At 47.9% G+C, this 22,206-nt stretch overlaps 6 non-coding genes across 6 annotated transcripts; all 6 read right to left on the minus strand.

The window, feature by feature from the left end:
* Window positions 1-5,356: 5,356 nt before the first annotated feature.
* Window positions 5,357-5,429, minus strand: TRNAY-GUA (transfer RNA tyrosine (anticodon GUA)). The gene has a single exon. It is a non-coding gene; the product is annotated as a tRNA-Tyr (tRNA).
* A 7,978-nt stretch (window positions 5,430-13,407) lies between these two features.
* Window positions 13,408-13,480, minus strand: TRNAY-GUA (transfer RNA tyrosine (anticodon GUA)). Its single transcript has one exon. It is a non-coding gene; the product is annotated as a tRNA-Tyr (tRNA).
* A 1,396-nt stretch (window positions 13,481-14,876) lies between these two features.
* TRNAS-GCU (transfer RNA serine (anticodon GCU)) lies at window positions 14,877-14,949 on the minus strand. The gene has a single exon. It is a non-coding gene; the product is annotated as a tRNA-Ser (tRNA).
* A 1,397-nt stretch (window positions 14,950-16,346) lies between these two features.
* Window positions 16,347-16,419, minus strand: TRNAS-GCU (transfer RNA serine (anticodon GCU)). Its single transcript has one exon. It is a non-coding gene; the product is annotated as a tRNA-Ser (tRNA).
* Window positions 16,420-17,816: 1,397 nt separating this feature from the next.
* Window positions 17,817-17,889, minus strand: TRNAS-GCU (transfer RNA serine (anticodon GCU)). Its single transcript has one exon. It is a non-coding gene; the product is annotated as a tRNA-Ser (tRNA).
* Window positions 17,890-20,168: 2,279 nt separating this feature from the next.
* TRNAS-GCU (transfer RNA serine (anticodon GCU)) lies at window positions 20,169-20,241 on the minus strand. Its single transcript has one exon. It is a non-coding gene; the product is annotated as a tRNA-Ser (tRNA).
* Between the last annotated feature and the right edge of the window lie 1,965 nt (window positions 20,242-22,206).

Here is a 22,206-nt window from a genome sequence, read left to right on the forward strand (position 1 = left end):
TTAAATGCTCGTCAGGTATTGTGGAAAAACTCTGACATTTTACTTCACATCTGAGGCCTCACAACACCGCTCCCGGATAGGCTCGAACCACCAACCTTTCGGTTAACAGCCGAACGCGCTAACCATTCGCCACGGACGCCCGAAAATTAAATGGTCGTCAGGTATTGTGGAAAAACTTTGGCTATTTATGTTACATTTGAGATCCAAAAACACCGCTCCCGGGTGGGCTCGAACCACCAACCTATTGGTTAACAGCCGAACGCGCTAACCATTGAGCCACGAAAGCTCAGAAAATAAATGGTTGTCACGTATTGTGGAAAAGTTTTGTCTTTTTACGCTACATATGAGACCCAACAACACCTCTCCCGGGTGGGCTCGAACCACCAACCTTTCGATTAACAGCTGACCGCGCTAACCATTGCGCCACGCAAGCCCAAAAATTAAATGTTCGTCAGGTATTGTGGAAAAACTCTGACATTTTACGTTACATCTGAGACGTCACAACACTTCTCCCGGATGGGCTCGAACCACCAACCAATTGGTTAACAGCCGAACGCGCTAACCATTGAGCCACAGAAGCTCAGAAATTAAATGCTTGTTAGGTTTTGTGGATAAGTTATGACTTTTTACGTTACATCTGAGACCCCACAACACTTCTCCCAGGTGGGCTCGAACCACCATCCTTTCGGTTAACAGCCGAACGCGCTAACCATTGCGCCAAGGTAGCCCAAAAATTAAATGGTAGTCAGGTATTGTGGAAAAACTTTGGTTTTCTACGTTACATTTGAGATCCCACAACACCGCTCCCGGGTGGGCTCGAACCACCAACCTTTCGATAAACAGCTGCACGCGCTAATTATTGCGCCACGCAAGCCCGAAAATTAAATGTTCGTCAGGTATCGTGGAAAAACTCTGACATTTTACGTAACATCTGAGACGTCACAACACCGCTCCCGGATGGGCTCGAACCACCAACCTTTCGGTTAACAGCCGAACGCGCTAACCTTTGCGCCACGGACGCCCAAAAAAAAATGGTCGTCAGGTATTGTGGAAAAACTTTGGCTTTTTACGTTACATTAGAGATCCCACAACACCGCTCCCGGGTGGGCTCGAACCACCAACCTTTCGGTTAACAGCCGAACGCGCTAACCATTGCGCAACGGAGGCCAAATATTAAATGGTCGTCAGGTATTGAAGTAAAACTTTGACTTTTTACTTCACATCTGAGACCTCACAACACCGCTCCCGGATGGGCTCGAACCACCAACCTATTGGTTAACAGCCGAACGCGCTAACCATTGAGCCACGGAAGCTCAGAAATTAAATGGTTGTCACGTATTGTGGAAAAGTTTTGACTTTTTACGCTACATCTGAGACCCCACAACACCTCTCCCGGGTGGGCTCGAACCTTCAAAATTTCGATTAACAGCTGAACGCGCTAATCATTGCGCCACGGAAGCCAAAAAATTAAATGTTCGTCAGGTATTGTGGAATAACTCTGACATTTTACGTTACATCTGAGACCTCACAACACCGCTCCCGGATGGGCTCGAACCACCAACCTATTGGTTAACAGCCGAACGCGCTAACCATTGAGCCACGGAAGCTCAGAAATTAAATGGTTGTCACGTATTGTGGAAAAGTTTTGACTTTTTACGCTACATCTGAGACCCCACAACACCTCTCCCGGGTGGGCTCGAACCTTCAAAATTTCGATTAACAGCTGAACGCGCTAATCATTGCGCCACGGAAGCCAAAAAATTAAATGTTCGTCAGGTATTGTGGAATAACTCTGACATTTTACGTTACATCTGAGACCTCACAACACCGCTCCCGGATGGGCTCGAACCACCAACCTATAGTTAACAGCCGAACGCGCTAACCATTGCGCCACGGAAGCCCAAAAATTAAATGGTCGTCAGGTGTTGTGGAAAAAACCTTGACTTTTTACGTCACATCTGAGACCTCACAACACCGCTCCCGGATGGGCTCGAACCACCAACCTATTTTTTATCAGCCGAACGCGCTAACTTTTGAGCCACGGAAGCTCAGAAATCAAATGGTTGTCAGGTATTGTGGATAAGTTATGACTTTTCACGTTACATCTGAGACCCTACAACACCTCTTCCGGTTGGGCTCGAACCACCAGCCTTTCGATTAACAGTTGAACGCGCTAATAATTGCGCCACGGAAGCCCAAAAATTAAATGTTCGTCAGGTATTGTGGAAAAACTCTGACATTTTACGTTACATCTGAGACGTCAGAACACCGCTCCCGGATGGGCTCGAACCACCAACCTTTCGGTTAACAGCTGAACGCGCTGACCATTACGCCACGGAAGCCCAAAAATTAAATGGTCGTCAGGTATTGTGGAAAAACTCTGACATTTTACGTTACATCTGAGACCTCACAACACCGCTACCGGATGGGCTCGAACCACCAACCTATTGGTTAACAGCCGAACGCGCTAACCATTGCGCCACGGAAGCCCAAAATTTAAATGGTCGTCAGGTGTTGTGGAAAAAACCTTGACTTTTTACGTCACATCTGAGACGTCACAACACCGCTCCCGGATGGGCTCGAACCACACACCTATTGGTTAACAGCCGAACGCGCTAACCTTTGAGCCACGGAAGCTCAGAAATTAAATGGTTGTCAGGTTTTGTAGATAAGTTATGACTTTCTACGTTACATATGAGATCCCACACCACCGCTCCCGGGTGGGCTCGAACCACCAACCTATAGGTTAACAGCCGAACGCGCTAACCATTGAGCCACGGAAGCCCAAAAATTAAATGCTCGTCAGGTATTGTGTAAAAACCTTGACTTTTTGCGTCACATCTGAGACCTGACAACACCGCTCCCGGATGGGCTCGAACAACCCACCTATTGGTTAACAGCCGAACGCGCTAACCATTGCGCCACGGAAGCCCAAAAATTAAATGTTCGTCAAGTATTGTGGAAAACTCTGACATTTTACGTTACATCTGAGACCTCACAACACCGCTCCCGGATGGGCTCGAACCACCAACCTATTGGTTAACAGCCGAACGCGCTAACCATTGAGCCACGGAAGCTCAGAAATTAAATGGTTGTCAGGTATTGTGGATAAGTTATGACTTATTACGTTACATCTGAGACCCTACAACACCTCTCTCGGTTGGGCTCGAACCACCAACCTTTCGGTTAACAGCCGAACGCGCTAACCATTGCGCCAAGGAAGCCCAAAAAATAAATGGTCGTCAGGTATTGTGGAAAAACTTTGTCTTTCTACGTTACATTTGAGATCCCACAACACCGCTCCCGGGTGGGCTCGAACCACCACCCTATTGGTTAAAAGCTGAACGCGCTAACCATTGCGCCACGGAAGTTAAAAAATTAAATGCTCGTCAGGTATTGTGTAAAAACCTTGACTTTTTACGTCACATCTGAGACCTCACAACACCGCTCCCGGGTGGGCTCGAACCACCAACCTATTGGTTAACAGCCGAAAGCGCAAACCATTGAGCCACGGAAGCTCAGAAATTAAATGGTTGTCAGGTATTGTGGATAAGTTATGACTTATTACGTTACATCTGAGACCCTACAACACCTCTCCCGGTTGGGCTCGAACCACCAACCTTTCGGTTAACAGCCGAACGCGCTAACCGTTGCGCCAAGGAAGCCCAAGAATTAAATGTTCGTCAGGTATTGTGGAAAAACCTTGACTTTTTACGTCACTTCTGAGACCTCACAACACCGCTCCCGGATGGGCTCGAACCACCAACCTATTGGTTAACAGCCGAACGCGCTAACCATTGAGCCACGGAAGCCCAAAAATTAAATGTTCGTCAGGCATTGTGGAAAAACTCTGACATTTTACGTTACATCTGAGACCTCACAACACCGCTACCGGATGGGCTCGAACCACCAACCTATTGGTTAACAGCCGAACGCGCTAACCATTGCGCCACGGAAGCCCAAAATTTAAATGGTCGTCAGGTGTTGTGGAAAAAACCTTGACTTTTTACGTCACATCTGAGACGTCACAACACCGCTCCCGGATGGGCTCGAACCACACACCTATTGGTTAACAGCCGAACACGCTAACCTTTGAGCCACGGAAGCTCAGAAATTAAATGGTTGTCAGGTTTTGTAGATAAGTTATGACTTTCTACGTTACATATGAGATCCCACACCACCGCTCCCGGGTGGGCTCGAACCACCAACCTATAGGTTAACAGCCGAACGCGCTAACCATTGAGCCACGGAAGCCCAAAAATTACATGCTCGTCAGGTATTGTGTAAAAACCTTGACTTTTTGCGTCACATCTGAGACCTGACAACACCGCTCCCGGATGGGCTCGAACAACCCACCTATTGGTTAACAGCCGAACGCGCTAACCATTGCGCCACGGAAGCCCAAAAATTAAATGTTCGTCAGGTATTGTGGAAAACTCTGACATTTTACGTTACATCTGAGACCTCACAACACCGCTCCCGGATGGGCTCGAACCAGCAACCTATTGGTTAACAGCCGAACGCGCTAACCATTGAGCCACGGAAGCTCAGAAATTAAATGGTTGTCAGGTATTGTGGATAAGTTATGACTTATTACGTTACATCTGAGACCCTACAACACCTCTCTCGGTTGGGCTCGAACCACCAACCTTTCGGTTAACAGCCGAACGCGCTAACCATTGCGCCAAGGAAGCCCAAAAAATAAATGGTCGTCAGGTATTGTGGAAAAACTTTGTCTTTCTACGTTACATTTGAGATCCCACAACACCGCTCCCGGGTGGGCTCGAACCACCACCCTATTGGTTAAAAGCTGAACGCGCTAACCATTGCGCCACGGAAGTTAAAAAATTAAATGCTCGTCAGGTATTGTGTAAAAACCTTGACTTTTTACGTCACATCTGAGACCTCACAACACCGCTCCCGGGTGGGCTCGAACCACCAACCTATTGGTTAACAGCCGAAAGCGCAAACCATTGAGCCACGGAAGCTCAGAAATTAAATGGTTGTCAGGTATTGTGGATAAGTTATGACTTATTACGTTACATCTGAGACCCTACAACACCTCTCCCGGTTGGGCTCGAACCACCAACCTTTCGGTTAACAGCCGAACGCGCTAACCGTTGCGCCAAGGAAGCCCAAGAATTAAATGTTCGTCAGGTATTGTGGAAAAACCTTGACTTTTTACGTCACTTCTGAGACCTCACAACACCGCTCCCGGATGGGCTCGAACCACCAACCTATTGGTTAACAGCCGAACGCGCTAACCATTGAGCCACGGAAGCCCAAAAATTAAATGTTCGTCAGGTATTGTGGAAAAACTCTGACATTTTACGTTACATCTGAGACCTCACAACACCGCTACCGGATGGGCTCGAACCACCAACCTATTGGTTTACAGCCGAACGCGCTAACCATTGCGCCACGGAAGCCCAAAATTTAAATGGTCGTCAGGTGTTGTGGAAAAAACCTTGACTTTTTACGTCACATCTGAGACGTCACAACACCGCTCCCGGATGGGCTCGAACCACACACCTATTGGTTAACAGCCGAACGCGCTAACCTTTGAGCCACGGAAGCTCAGAAATTAAATGGTTGTCAGGTTTTGTAGATAAGTTATGACTTTCTACGTTACATATGAGATCCCACACCACCGCTCCCGGGTGGGCTCGAACCACCAACCTATAGGTTAACAGCCGAACGCGCTAACCATTGAGCCACGGAAGCCCAAAAATTAAATGCTCGTCAGGTATTGTGTAAAAACCTTGACTTTTTGCGTCACATCTGAGACCTGACAACACCGCTCCCGGATGGGCTCGAACAACCCACCTATTGGTTAACAGCCGAACGCGCTAACCATTGCGCCACGGAAGCCCAAAAATTAAATGTTCGTCAGGTATTGTGGAAAACTCTGACATTTTACGTTACATCTGAGACCTCACAACACCGCTCCCGGATGGGCTCGAACCACCAACCTATTGGTTAACAGCCGAACGCGCTAACCATTGAGCCACGGAAGCTCAGAAATTAAATGGTTGTCAGGTATTGTGGATAAGTTATGACTTATTACGTTACATCTGAGACCCTACAACACCTCTCTCGGTTGGGCTCGAACCACCAACCTTTCGGTTAACAGCCGAACGCGCTAACCATTGCGCCAAGGAAGCCCAAAAAATAAATGGTCGTCAGGTATTGTGGAAAAACTTTGTCTTTCTACGTTACATTTGAGATCCCACAACACCGCTCCCGGGTGGGCTCGAACCACCACCCTATTGGTTAAAAGCTGAACGCGCTAACCATTGCGCCACGGAAGTTAAAAAATTAAATGCTCGTCAGGTATTGTGTAAAAACCTTGACTTTTTACGTCACATCTGAGACCTCACAACACCGCTCCCGGGTGGGCTCGAACCACCAACCTATTGGTTAACAGCCGAAAGCGCAAACCATTGAGCCACGGAAGCTCAGAAATTAAATGGTCGTCACGTATTGTGGAAAAACTTAGGCTTTCTACGTTACATTTGAGATCCCACAACACCGCTCCCGGGTGGGCTCGAAAAACCAACCTATTGGTTAACAGCCGAACGCGTTAACCATTGCGCCACGGAAGCCCAAAAATTAAATGGTCGTCAGGTATTGTGGAAAAACTTTGGCTTTCTACGTTACGTTTGAGATCCCACAACGCCGCTCCCGGGTGGGCTCGAACCACTAACCTATTTGTTAACTGCTGAACGCGCTAACCATTGCGCCACGGAAGCCCAAAAATTTAATGCTCGTCAGGTATTGTGTAAAAACCTTGACTTTTTACGTCACATCTGAGACCTCACAACACCGCTCCCGGATGGGCTCGAACCACCAACCTATTGGTTAACAGCCGAAAGCGCTAACCATTGAGCCACGGAAGCTCAGAAATTAAATGGTTGTCACGTATTGTGGAAAAGTTTTGAATTTTTACGCTACATCTGAGACCCCACAACACCTCTCCCGGGTGGGCTCGAACCTTCAACCTTTCGATTAACAGCTGAACGCGCTAATCATTGCGCCACGGAAGCCCAAAAATTAAATGGTCGTCAGGTATTGTGGAAAAACTTTGGCTTTCTACTTTACGTTTTAGATCCCACAACACCGCGCCCGGGAGGGCTCGAACCACCAACCTATTGGTTAACAGCCGAACGCCCTAACCATTGCGCCACGGAAGCCCAAAAATTAAATCGTCAGGTATTGTGCAAAAACTTTGGCTTTCTACGTTACATTTGAGATCCCACAACGCCGCTCCCGGGTGGGCTCGAACCACTAATCTATTGGTTAACAGCCGAACGCGCTAACCATTGAGCCACGGAGGCTCAGAAATTAAATGGTTGTCACGTATTGTGGAAACGTTTTGGATTTTACGCTACATCTGAGACCCCACAACACCTCTCCCGGGTGGGCTCGAACCACCAACCTTTCGATTAACAGCTGAACGCGCTAACCATTGCGCCACGGAAGGCCAAAAATTCAATGTTCGTCAGGTATTGTGGAAAAACTCTGACATTTTATGTTACATCTGAGACGTCACAACACCGCTCCCGGGAGGGCTCAAACCACCAGTCTTTTGAACAGCAGCTGAACGCGCTAACCATTGCGCAACGGAAGCCCAAAAATTAAATGGTCGTCCGGTATTGTGGAAAAACTTTGACTTTTTACGTAACATCTGAGACCTCATAGCACCGCTCCCGGGTGTGCTCGAACCACCAACCTTTCTGTTAACAGCCGAACGCGCTAACGATTGCGCCACGGAAGCCCAAAAATTAAATCGTCAGGTATTGTGGAAAAACTATGGCTTTCTACGTTACATTTGAGATCCCACAACGCCGCTCCCGGGTGGGCTCGAACCACTAATCTATTGGTTAACAGCCGAACGCGCTAACCATTGAGCCACGGAGGCTCAGAAATTAAATGGTTGTCACGTATTGTGGAAACGTTTTGGATTTTACGCTACATCTGAGACCCCACAACACCTCTCCCGGGTGGGCTCGAACCACCAACCTTTCGATTAACAGCTGAACGCGCTAACCATTGCGCCACGGAAGGCCAAAAATTCAATGTTCGTCAGGTATTGTGGAAAAACTCTGACATTTTATGTTACATCTGAGACGTCACAACACCGCTCCCGGGAGGGCTCAAACCACCAGTCTTTTGAACAGCAGCTGAACGCGCTAACCATTGCGCAACGGAAGCCCAAAAATTAAATGGTCGTCCGGTATTGTGGAAAAACTTTGACTTTTTACGTAACATCTGAGACCTCATAGCACCGCTCCCGGGTGTGCTCGAACCACCAACCTTTCTGTTAACAGCCGAACGCGCTAACGATTGCGCCACGGAAGCCCAAAAATTAAATGGTCGTCCGGTATTGTGGAAAAACCTTGACTTTTTACGTCACATCTGAGACGTCACAACACCGCTCCCGGATGGGCACGAACCACCAACCTATTGGTTAACAGGCGAACGCGCTTACCATTGAGCCACGGAAGCTCAGAATTTAAATGGTTGTCACGTATTGCGGAAAAGTTTTGACTTTTTACGCTACATCTGAGACCCCACAACACCTCTCTCGGGTGGGCTCGAACCTTCAACCTTTCGATTAACAGCTGAACGCGCTAATCATTGCGCCACGGAAGCCCAAAAATTAAATGGTCGTCAGGTGCTGTGGAAAAAACCTTGACTTTTTACGTCACATCTGAGACGTCACAACACCGCTCCCGGATGGGCTCGAACCACACACCTATTCGTTAACAGCCGATCGCGCTAACCTTTGAGCCAAGGAAGCCCAAAAATTTAATGGTCGTCAGGTATTGTGGCAAAACTTTGGCTTTCTACGTTACATTTGAGATCCCACACCACCGGTCCCGGGTGGGCTCGAACCACCAACCTATTGGTTAACAGCCGAACGCGCTAACCATTGAGCCACGGAAGCTCAGAAATTAAATGGTTGTCACGTATTGTGGATAGGCTTTGACTTTTTACACTACATCTGAGACCCCACAACACCTCTTCCGGGTGGGCTTGAACCGCCAGCCTTTCGATTAACAGCTGAACGCGCTGACCATTGCGCCACGGAAGCCCAAAAATTAAATGGTCGTCAGGTATTGTGGAAAAATTTTGGCTTTCAACGTTACATTTGAGATCCCAAAATACCGCTCCCGGGTTGGCTCGAACCACCAACCTATTGGTTAACAGCCGAATTCGCTAACCATTGAGCCACGGAAGCTCAGAATTTAAGTGGTTGTCACATATTGTGGAAAAGTTTTAACATTTTACGTTACATCTGAGACGTCACAACACCGCTCCCGGATGGGCTCGAACCACCAACCTTTCGATTAACAGCTGAACGCGCTAACCATTGCGCCACGGAATCCCAAAAATTAAATGCTCGTCAGGTATTGTGTAAAAACCTTGACTTTTTACGTCACATCTGAGACCTCACACCACCGCTCCCGGATGGGCTATAACCACCAACCTATTGGTTAACAGCCGAACGCGCTAACCATTGCGCCACGGAAGCCCAAAAGTTAAATACTCGTCAGGTATTGTGTAAAAACCTTGACTTCTTACGTCACATCTGAGACATCACAACACCGCTCCCGGATGGGCTCGAACCACCAACCTATTGGGTAACAGCCGAACGCGCTAACCATAGCGCCAAGGAAGCCCAAAAGTTTAATGCTCGTCAGGTATTGTGTAGAAACCTTGACTTTTTACGTCACATCTGAGACCTCACAACACCGCTCCCGGATGGGCTCGAACCACCAACCTATTGGTTAACAGCCGAACGCGCTAAACATTGCGCCACGGCAGCCCAAAAGTTAAATGCTCGTCAGGTATTGTGTAGAAACCTTGACTTTTTACGTCACATCTGAGACCTCACAACACCGCTCCCGGATGGGCTCGAACCACCAACCTATTGGTTAACAGCCGAACGCGCTAAACATTGCGCCACGGAAGCCCAAATGTTAAATGCTCGTCAGGTATTGTGTAAAAACCTTGACTTTTTACGTCACATCTGAGACCTCACTACACCGCTCCCGGATGGGCTCGAACCACCAACCTATTGGTTAACAGCCGAACGCGCTAACCATTGCGCCACGGAAGCCCAAAAATTAAATGGTCGTCATTTATTGTGCAAAAACTTTGGCTTTCTACGTTACATTTGAGATCACACAACACCGCTCCCGGATGGGCTCGAACCACAAACCTATTGGTTAACAGCCGAACGCGCTAACCATTGAGCCACGGAAGCTCAGAAATTAAATGATTGTCACGTATTGTGGATAAGTTTTGACTTTTTACGCTACATATGAGACCCCACAACACCTCTCCCGGGTGGGCTCGAACCTTCAACCTTTCGATTAACAGCTGAACGCGCTAATCATTGCGCCACGGAAGCCCAAAAATTAAATGTTCGTCAGGTATTGTGAAAAACTCAGACATTTTACGTTACATCTGAGACCTCACAACACCGCATCCCGGATGGGCTCGAACCACAAACCTATTGGTTAACAGCTGAACGCGCTAATCATTGAGCCACGGAAGCCCAGAAATTAAATGGTTGTCACGTATTGTGGAAAAGTTTTGACTTTTTACGCTACATCTGAGACCCCACAACACCTCTCCCGGGTGGGCTCGTACCACCAACCTCTCGATTAACAGCTGAACGCGCTAACCATTGCGCCACGGAAGCCCAAAAATTCAATGTTCGACAGGTATTGTGGAAAAACTCTGACATTTTATGTTACATTTGAGACGTCACAACACCGCTCCCGGGAGAGCTCAAACCACCAGTCTTTTGAATAGCAGCTGAACGCGCTAACCATTGCGCCACGGAAGCCCAAAAATTAAATGGTCGTCAGGTATTGTGGAAAAACTTTGGCTTTCTACGTTACATTTGAGATCACACAACACCGCTCCCGGGTGGGCTCGAACCACCAACCTATTGGTTAACAGCCGAGCGCGCTAACCATTGCGCCACGGAAGCCCAAAAGTTAAATGCTCGTCATTTATTGTGCAAAAACTTTGGCTTTCTACGTTACATTTCAGATCCCACAACACCGCTCCCGGGTGGGCTCGAACCACCAACTATTGGTTAACAGCCGAACGCGCTAACCATTGAGCCACGGAAGCTCAGAAATTAAATGGTTGTCAGGTATTGTGGAAAACCTTGACTTTTAACGTCACATCTGAGACCTCACAACACCGCTCCCGGATGGGCTCGAACCACCAACTTATTGGTTAACAGCCGAACGCGCTAACCATTGCGCCACGGAAGCCCAAAAATTCAATGTTCGACAGGTATTGTGGAAAAACTCTGACATTTTATGTTACATTTGAGACGTCACAACACCGCTCCCGGGAGAGCTCAAACCACCAGTCTTTTGAATAGCAGCTGAACGCGCTAACCATTGCGCCACGGAAGCCCAAAAGTTAAATGCTCGTCAGGTATTATGTAAAAACCTTGACTTTTTACGTCACATCTGAGACCTCACAACACCGCTCCCGGATGGGCTCGAACCACCAACCTATTGGTTAACAGCCGAACGCGCTAACCATTGCGCCACGGAAGCCCAAAAGTTCAATATTCGTCAGGTATTGTGGAAAAACTCTGACATTTTATGTTACATCTGAGACGTCACAACACCGCTCCCGGAAGGGCTCAAACCACCAGTCTTTTGAGTAGCAGCTGAACGCGCTAACCATTGCGCCACGGAAGCCCAAAAATTAAATGGTCGTCCGGTATTGTGGAAAAACCTGGACTTTTTACGTAACATCTGAGACCTCATAGCACCGCTCCCGGGTGTGCTCGAACCACCAACCTTTCTGTTAACAGCCGAACGCGCTAACGATTGCGCCACGGAAGCCCCTGAAATTAAATGGTCGTCCGGTATTGTGGAAAAACCTGGACTTTTTACGTCACATCTGAGACGTCACAACACCGCTCCCGGATGGGCTCGAACCACCAACCTATTGGTTAACAGCCGAACGCGCTAACCATTGAGCCACGGAAGCTCAGAAATTAAATGGTTTTCACGTATTGCGGAAAAGTTTTGACTTTTTACGCTACATCTGAGACCCCACAACACCTCTCTCGGGTGGGCTCGAACCTTCAACCTTTCGATTAACAACTGAACGCGCTAATCATTGCGCCACGGAAGCCCAAAAATTAAATGGTCGTCAGGTACTGTGGAAAAACATTGGCTTTCTACGTTACGTTTGAGATCCCACAACACCGCGCCCGGGCGGGCTCGAACCACCAACCTAATGGTTAACAGCCGAACGCCCTAACCATTGCGCCACGGAAGCCCAAAAATTAAATGATCGTCAGGTATTGTGGAAAAACTTTGGCTTTCTACGTTACATTTGAGATCCCACAACGCCGCTCCCGGGTGGGTTCGAACCACCAACCTATTGGTTAACAGCCGAACGCGCTAACCATTGAGCCACGGAGGCTCAGAAATTAAATGGTTGTCACGTATTGTGGAAACGTTTTGACTTTTAACGCTACATCTGAGACCCCACAACACCTCTCCCGGGTGGGCTCGAACCACCAACCTTCCGGTTAACAGCCGAACGCGCTAACCATTGCGCCATGGAAGCCCAAAAATTAAATGTTCGTCAGGTATTGTGGAAAAACCTTGACTTTTTACGTCACATCTGAGACCTCACAACACCGCTCCCGGATGGGCTCGAACAACAAACCTATTGGTTAACAGCCGAACGCGCTAACCACTGAGCCACGGAAGCTCAGAAATTAAATTGGCTTTCTACGTTACATTTGAGATCCCACAACACCGCTCCCGGGTGGGTTCGAACCACCAACCTATTGGTTAACAGCCGAACGCGTTAACCATTGCGCCACGGAAGCCCAAAAATTAAATGGTCGTCAGGTATTGTGGAAAAACTTTGGCTTTCTACGTTACGTTTGAGATCCCACAACGCCGCTCCCGGGTGGGCTCGAACCACTAACCTATTTGTTAACTGCTGAACGCGCTAACCATTGCGCCACGGAAGCCCAAAAATTAAATGCTCGTCAGGTATTGTGGAAAAACCTTGACTTTTTACGTCACATCTGAGACCTCACAACACCGCTCCCGGATGGGCTCGAACCACCAACCTATTGGTTAACAGCCGAAAGCGCTAACCATTGAGCCACGGAAGCTCAGAAATTAAATGGTTGTCACGTATTGTGGAAAAGTTTTGACTTTTTACGCTACATCTGAGACCCCACAACACCTCTCCCGGGTGGGCTCGAACCTTCAACCTTTCGATTAACAGCTGAACGCGCTAATCATTGCGCCACGGAAGCCCAAAAATTAAATGGTCGTCAGGTATTGTGGAAAAACTTTGGCTTTCTACGTTACATTTGAGATCACACAACACCGCTCCCGGATGGGCTCGAACCACCAACCTATTGGTTTACAGCCGAACGCGCTAACCATTGAGCCACGGAAGCCCAAAAATTAAATGGTCGTCAGGTATTGTGGAAAAACTTTGGCTTTCTACGTCACATCTGAGACCTCACAACACCGCTCCCGGATGAGCTCGAACCACCAACCTATTGGTTAACAGCCGAACGCGCTAACCATTGAGCCACGGAAGCCCAAAAATTAAATGTTCGTCAGGTATTGTGAAAAACTCTGACATTTTACGTTACATCTGAGACCTCACAACACCGCATCCCGGATGGGCTCGAACCACAAACCTATTGGTTAACAGCCGAACGCGCTAATCATTGAGCCACGGAAGCCCAGAAATTAAATGGTTGTCACGTATTGTGGAAAAGTTTTGACTTTTTACGCTACATCTGAGACCCCACAACACCTCTCCCGGGTGGGCTCGTACCACCAACCTCTCGATTAACAGCTGAACGCGCTAACCATTGCGCCACGGAAGCCCAAAAATTCAATGTTCGACAGGTATTATGTAAAAACCTTGACTTTTTACGTCACATCTGAGACCTCACAACACCGCTCCCGGATGGGCTCGAACCACCAACCTATTGGTTAACAGCCGAACGCGCTAACCATTGAGCCACGGAAGCTCAGAAATTAAATGGTTGTCAGGTATTGTGGAAAACCTTGACTTTTTACGTCACATCTGAGACCTCACAACACCGCTCCCGGATGGGCTCGAACCACCAACCTATTGCTTAACAGCCGAACGCGCTAACCATTGCGCCACGGAAGCCCAAAACCTAAATGCTCGTCAGGTATTGTGCAAAAAACTTGACTTTTTACGTCACATCTGAGACCTCACAACACCGCTCCCGGATGGGCTCGAACCACCAACCTATTGGTTAACAGCCGAACGCGCTAACCATTGCGCCACGGAAGCCCAAAAGTTAAATGCTCGTCAGGTATTGTGTAAAAACCTTGACTTATTACGTCACATCTGAGACCTCACAACACCGCTCCCGGATGGGCTCGAACCACCAACCTATTGGTTAACAGCCGAACGCGCTAACCATTGAGCCACGGAAGCTCAGAAATTAAATGGTTGTCAGGTGTTGTGGAAAAACTTTGGCTTTCTACGTTACATTTGAGACCCCACAACACCTCTCCCGGGTGGGCTCGAACCACCAACCTATTGGGTAACAGCCGAACGCGCTAACCATTGCGCCAAGGAAGCCCAAAAGTTTATTGCTCGTCAGGTATTGTGTAAAAACCTTGACTTTTTACGTCACATCTTAGACCTCACAACACCGCTCCCGGATGGGCTCGAACCACCAACCTATTGGTTAACAGCCGAACGCGCTAACCATTGCGCCACGGAAGCCCAAAAGTTAAATGCTCGTCAGGTATTGTGTAAAAACCTTGATTTTTTACGTCAAATCTGAGACCTCACAACACCGCTCCCGGATGGGGTCGAACCACCAACCTATTGGTTAGCAGCCGAACGCGCTAACCATTGCGCCACGGAAGCCCAAAAATTAAATGGTCGTCATTTATTGTGCAAAAACTTTGGCTTTCTACGTTACATTTGAGATCACACAACACCGTTCCCGGATGGGCTCGAACCACCAACCTATTGGTTAACAGCCGAACGCGCTAACCATTGAGCCACGGAAGCCCAAAAATTAAATGGTCGTCAGGTATTGTGGAAAAACTTTGGCTTTCTACGTCACATCTGAGACCTCACAACACCGCTCCCGGATGAGCTCGAACCACCAACCTATTGGTTAACAGCCGAACGCGCTAACCATTGAGCCACGGAAGCTCAGAAATTAAATGATTGTCACGTATTGTGGATAAGTTTTGACTTTTTACGCTACATATGAGACCCCACAACACCTCTCCCGGGTGGGCTCGAACCTTCAACCTTTCGATTAACAGCTGAACGTGCTAATCATTGCGCCACGGAAGCCCAAAAATTAGATGTTCGTCAGGTATTGTGAAAAACTCAGACATTTTACGTTACATCTGAGACCTCACAACACCGCATCCCGGATGGGCTCGAACCACAAACCTATTGGTTAACAGCCGAACGCGCTAATCATTGAGCCACGGAAGCCCAGAAATTAAATGGTTGTCACGTATTGTGGAAAAACTTTGGCTTTCTACGTCACATCTGAGACCTCACAACACCGCTCCCGGATGAGCTCGAACCACCAACCTATTGGTTAACAGCCGAACGCGCTAACCATTGAGCCACGGAAGCTCAGAAATTAAATGATTGTCACGTATTGTGGATAAGTTTTGACTTTTTACGCTACATCTGAGACCCCACAACACCTCTCCCGGGTGGGCTCGTACCACCAACCTCTCGATTAACAGCTGAACGCGCTAACCATTGCGCCACGGAAGCCCAAAAATTCAATGTTCGACAGGTATTGTGGAAAAACTCTGACATTTTATGTTACATTTGAGACGTCACAACACCGCTCCCGGGAGAGCTCAAACCACCAGTCTTTTGAATAGCAGCTGAGCGCGCTAACCATTGCGCCACGGAAGCCCAAAAGTTAAATGCTCGTCAGGTATTATGTAAAAACCTTGGCTTTCTACGTTACATTTCAGATCCCACAACACCGCTCCCGGGTGGGCTCGAACCACCAACCTATTGGTTAACAGCCGAACGCGCTAACCATTGCGCCAAGGAAGCCCAAAATTAAAATGCTCGTCAGGTATTGTGTAAAAACCTTGACTTTTTACGTCACATCTGAGACCTCACAACACCGCTCCCGGGTGGGCTCGAACCACCAACCTATTGCTTAACAGCCGAACGGGCTAACCATTGCGCCAAGGAAGCCCAAAATTTAAATGCTCGTCAGGTATTGTGTAAAAACCTTGATTTTTTACGTCAAATCTGAGACCTCACAACACCGCTCCCGGATGGGGTCGAACCACCAACCTATTGGTTAGCAGCCGAACGCGCTAACCATTGCGCCACGGAAGCCCAAAAATTAAATGGTCGTCATTTATTGTGCAAAAACTTTGGCTTTCTACGTTACATTTGAGATCACACAACACCGTTCCCGGATGGGCTCGAACCACCAACCTATTGGTTAACAGCCGAACGCGCTAACCATTGAGCCACGGAAGCCCAAAAATTAAATGGTCGTCAGGTATTGTGGAAAAACTTTGGCTTTCTACGTCACATCTGAGACCTCACAACACCGCTCCCGGATGAGCTCGAACCACCAACCTATTGGTTAACAGCCGAACGCGCTAACCATTGAGCCACGGAAGCTCAGAAATTAAATGATTGTCACGTATTGTGGATAAGTTTTGACTTTTTACGCTACATATGAGACCCCACAACACCTCTCCCGGGTGGGCTCGAACCTTCAACCTTTCGATTAACAGCTGAACGTGCTAATCATTGCGCCACGGAAGCCCAAAAATTAGATGTTCGTCAGGTATTGTGAAAAACTCAGACATTTTACGTTACATCTGAGACCTCACAACACCGCATCCCGGATGGGCTCGAACCACAAACCTATTGGTTAACAGCCGAACGCGCTAATCATTGAGCCACGGAAGCCCAGAAATTAAATGGTTGTCACGTATTGTGGAAAAACTTTGGCTTTCTACGTCACATCTGAGACCTCACAACACCGCTCCCGGATGAGCTCGAACCACCAACCTATTGGTTAACAGCCGAACGCGCTAACCATTGAGCCACGGAAGCTCAGAAATTAAATGATTGTCACGTATTGTGGATAAGTTTTGACTTTTTACGCTACATCTGAGACCCCACAACACCTCTCCCGGGTGGGCTCGTACCACCAACCTCTCGATTAACAGCTGAACGCGCTAACCATTGCGCCACGGAAGCCCAAAAATTCAATGTTCGACAGGTATTGTGGAAAAACTCTGACATTTTATGTTACATTTGAGACGTCACAACACCGCTCCCGGGAGAGCTCAAACCACCAGTCTTTTGAATAGCAGCTGAGCGCGCTAACCATTGCGCCACGGAAGCCCAAAAGTTAAATGCTCGTCAGGTATTATGTAAAAACCTTGGCTTTCTACGTTACATTTCAGATCCCACAACACCGCTCCCGGGTGGGCTCGAACCACCAACCTATTGGTTAACAGCCGAACGCGCTAACCATTGCGCCAAGGAAGCCCAAAATTAAAATGCTCGTCAGGTATTGTGTAAAAACCTTGACTTTTTACGTCACATCTGAGACCTCACAACACCGCTCCCGGGTGGGCTCGAACCACCAACCTATTGCTTAACAGCCGAACGGGCTAACCATTGCGCCAAGGAAGCCCAAAATTTAAATGCTCGTCAGGTATTGTGTAAAAACCTTGATTTTTTACGTCAAATCTGAGACCTCACAACACCGCTCCCGGATGGGGTCGAACCACCAACCTATTGGTTAGCAGCCGAACGCGCTAACCATTGCGCCACGGAAGCCCAAAAATTAAATGGTCGTCATTTATTGTGCAAAAACTTTGGCTTTCTACGTTACATTTGAGATCACACAACACCGTTCCCGGATGGGCTCGAACCACCAACCTATTGGTTAACAGCCGAACGCGCTAACCATTGAGCCACGGAAGCCCAAAAATTAAATGGTCGTCAGGTATTGTGGAAAAACTTTGGCTTTCTACGTCACATCTGAGACCTCACAACACCGCTCCCGGATGAGCTCGAACCACCAACCTATTGGTTAACAGCCGAACGCGCTAACCATTGAGCCACGGAAGCTCAGAAATTAAATGATTGTCACGTATTGTGGATAAGTTTTGACTTTTTACGCTACATATGAGACCCCACAACACCTCTCCCGGGTGGGCTCGAACCTTCAACCTTTCGATTAACAGCTGAACGTGCTAATCATTGCGCCACGGAAGCCCAAAAATTAGATGTTCGTCAGGTATTGTGAAAAACTCAGACATTTTACGTTACATCTGAGACCTCACAACACCGCATCCCGGATGGGCTCGAACCACAAACCTATTGGTTAACAGCCGAACGCGCTAATCATTGAGCCACGGAAGCCCAGAAATTAAATGGTTGTCACGTATTGTGGAAAAACTTTGGCTTTCTACGTCACATCTGAGACCTCACAACACCGCTCCCGGATGAGCTCGAACCACCAACCTATTGGTTAACAGCCGAACGCGCTAACCATTGAGCCACGGAAGCTCAGAAATTAAATGATTGTCACGTATTGTGGATAAGTTTTGACTTTTTACGCTACATCTGAGACCCCACAACACCTCTCCCGGGTGGGCTCGTACCACCAACCTCTCGATTAACAGCTGAACGCGCTAACCATTGCGCCACGGAAGCCCAAAAATTCAATGTTCGACAGGTATTGTGGAAAAACTCTGACATTTTATGTTACATTTGAGACGTCACAACACCGCTCCCGGGAGAGCTCAAACCACCAGTCTTTTGAATAGCAGCTGAGCGCGCTAACCATTGCGCCACGGAAGCCCAAAAGTTAAATGCTCGTCAGGTATTATGTAAAAACCTTGGCTTTCTACGTTACATTTCAGATCCCACAACACCGCTCCCGGGTGGGCTCGAACCACCAACCTATTGGTTAACAGCCGAACGCGCTAACCATTGCGCCAAGGAAGCCCAAAATTAAAATGCTCGTCAGGTATTGTGTAAAAACCTTGACTTTTTACGTCACATCTGAGACCTCACAACACCGCTCCCGGGTGGGCTCGAACCACCAACCTATTGCTTAACAGCCGAACGGGCTAACCATTGCGCCAAGGAAGCCCAAAATTTAAATGCTCGTCAGGTATTATGTAAAAACCTTGGCTTTCTACGTTACATTTCAGATCCCACAACACCGCTCCCGGGTGGGCTCGAACCACCAACCTATTGGTTAACAGCCGAACGCGCTAACCATTGCGCCAAGGAAGCCCAAAATTAAAATGCTCGTCAGGTATTGTGTAAAAACCTTGACTTTTTACGTCACATCTGAGACCTCACAACACCGCTCCCGGATGGGCTCGAACCACCAACCTATTGGTTAACAGCCGAACGCGCTAACCATTGCGCCACGGAAGCCCAAAAGTTAAATGCTCGTCAGGTATTGTGTAAAAACCTTGACTTTTTACGTCACATCTGAGACCTCACAACACCGCTCCCGGATGGGCTCGAACCACCAACCTATTGGTTAACAGCCGAACGCGCTAACCATTGCGCCACGGAAGCCCAAAAGTTAAATGCTCGTCAGGTATTGTGTAAAAACCTTGACTTTTTACGTCACATCTGAGACCTCACAACACCGCTCCCGGATGGGCTCGAACCACCAACCTATTGGTTAACAGCCGAACGCGCTAACCATTGAGCCACGGAAGCTCAGAAATTAAATGGTTGTCAGGTGTTGTGGAAAAACTTTGGCTTTCTACGTTACATTTGAGACCCCACAACACCTCTCCCGGGTGGGCTCGAACCACCAACCTATTGGGTAACAGCCGAACGCTCTAACCATTGCGCCAAGGAAGCCCAAAAGTTTATTGCTCGTCAGGTATTGTGTAAAAACCTTGACTTTTTACGTCACATCTTAGACCTCACAACACCGCTCCCGGATGGGCTCGAACCACCAACCTATTGGTTAACAGCCGAACGCGCTAACCATTGCGCCACGGAAGCCCAAAAGTTAAATGCTCGTCAGGTATTGTGTAAAAACCTTGATTTTTTACGTCAAATCTGAGACCTCACAACACCGCTCCCGGATGGGGTCGAACCACCAACCTATTGGTTAGCAGCCGAACGCGCTAACCATTGCGCCACGGAAGCCCAAAAATTAAATGGTCGTCATTTATTGTGCAAAAACTTTGGCTTTCTACGTTACATTTGAGATCACACAACACCGTTCCCGGATGGGCTCGAACCACCAACCTATTGGTTAACAGCCGAACGCGCTAACCATTGAGCCACGGAAGCCCAAAAATTAAATGGTCGTCAGGTATTGTGGAAAAACTTTGGCTTTTAACGCTACATCTGAGACCCCACAACACCTCTTCCGGGTGGGCTCAAACCACCAACCTTTCGATTAAGAGCTGGACGCGCTAATTACTGCGCCACGGAAGCCCAAAAATTAAATGTTCGTCAGGTATTGTGGAAAAACTCTGACATTTTACGTAACATCTGAGACGTCACAACACCGCTCCCGGATGGGCTCGAACCACCAACCTTTCGGTTAACAGCCGAACGCGATAGCCATTGCGCCACGGACGCCCAAAAATTAAATGGTTGTCAGGTATTGTTGAAAAGTTACGACTTTTCACGCTACATCTGAGACCCCACAAATCCTCTCTCGTTTGGGCTCGAACCACCAACCTTTCGGTTAACAGCTGAACGCACTAACCATTGCGCCACGGAAGCCCAAAAATTAAGTGGTCGTCAGGTATTGTAGAAAAACTTTGGCTATTTACGTTACATTTGAGATCCAAAAACACCGCTCCCGGGTGGGCTCGAACCACCAAGCTATTGGTTAACAGCCGAACGCGCTAACCATTGAGCCACGAAAGATCAGAAAATAAATGGTTATCACGTATTATGGAAAAAGTTTGACTATTCACGCTACATCTGAGACCTCACAACACCTCTCCCGGGTGGGCTCGAACCACCAACCTTTCGATTAACAGCTGAACGCGCTAACCATTGCGCCAAGAAAGCCCAAAAATTAAATGCTCGTCAGGTATTGTGGAAAAACTCTGACATTTTACGTTACATCTGAGACGTCACAACACCGCTCCCGGGAGGGCTCGAACCACCAACCTTTCGGTTAACAGCTGAAAATTAAAAATCGAGGTACATTTTTATTTATTGTCCTGACGAACATTTAATTTTTGGGCTTCCGTGGCTCAATGTTAGCGCGTTCGGCTGTTAATCGAAAGGTTGGTGGTTCGAGCCCATCTGGGAGCGGTGTTGTGAGGTCTCAGATGTAGCGTGAAAAGTCAAACTTTTTCCATAATACGTGATAACCATTTATTTTCTGAGCTTCCGTGGCTCAATGGTTAGCGCGTTCGGCTGTTAACCAATTGGTTGGTTTTTCGAGCCTATCCGGGAGAAGTGTTGTGACGTCTCAGAAGTAACGTAAAATGTCAGAGTTTTTCCACAATACCTGACGACCATTTAATTTTTGGGCGTCCGTGGCGAATGGTTAGCGCGTTCGGCTGTTAACCGAAAGGTTGGTGGTTCGAGCCCATCCGGGAGCGGTGTTGTGAGGCCTCAGATGTGAAGTAAAAAGTCAAAGTTTTACCTCAATACCTGACGAAAATTTTATTTTTGGGCTTCAGTGGCGCATTGGTTAGCGCGTTCGGCTATTAACCAATAGGTTGGTGGTTCGAGCCCATCAGGGAGAAGTGTTGTGACGTCTCAGATGTAACGTAAAATGTCAGAGTTTTTCCACAATACCTGACGAACATTTAATTTTTGGGCTTCCGTGGCGCAATGGTTAGCGCGTTCAGCTGTTAATCGAAAGGTTGGTGGTTCGAGCCCACCCGGAAGAGGTGATGTGGGGTCTCAGATGTAGCGTAAAAAGTCAAAACTTTTCCACAATACGTGACAACCATTTAATTTCTGAGCTTCAGTGGCGCAATGGTCAGCGCTTTCAGCTGTTAACCGAAAGGTTGGTGGTTCGAGCCCTCCCGGGAGCGGTGTTGTGACGTCTCAGATGTAACGTAAAATGTCAGAGTTTTTCCACAATACCTGACGAGCATTTAATTTTTGGGCTTCCGTGGCGCAATGGTTAGCGCG

Source organism: Phalangium opilio, unplaced genomic scaffold, assembly GCF_054372755.1.
Source record: "Phalangium opilio isolate 3A_F unplaced genomic scaffold, DU_Popi_V2 ptg000056l_1, whole genome shotgun sequence".
Classification (NCBI taxonomy): Eukaryota; Metazoa; Arthropoda; class Arachnida; order Opiliones; family Phalangiidae; genus Phalangium; species Phalangium opilio.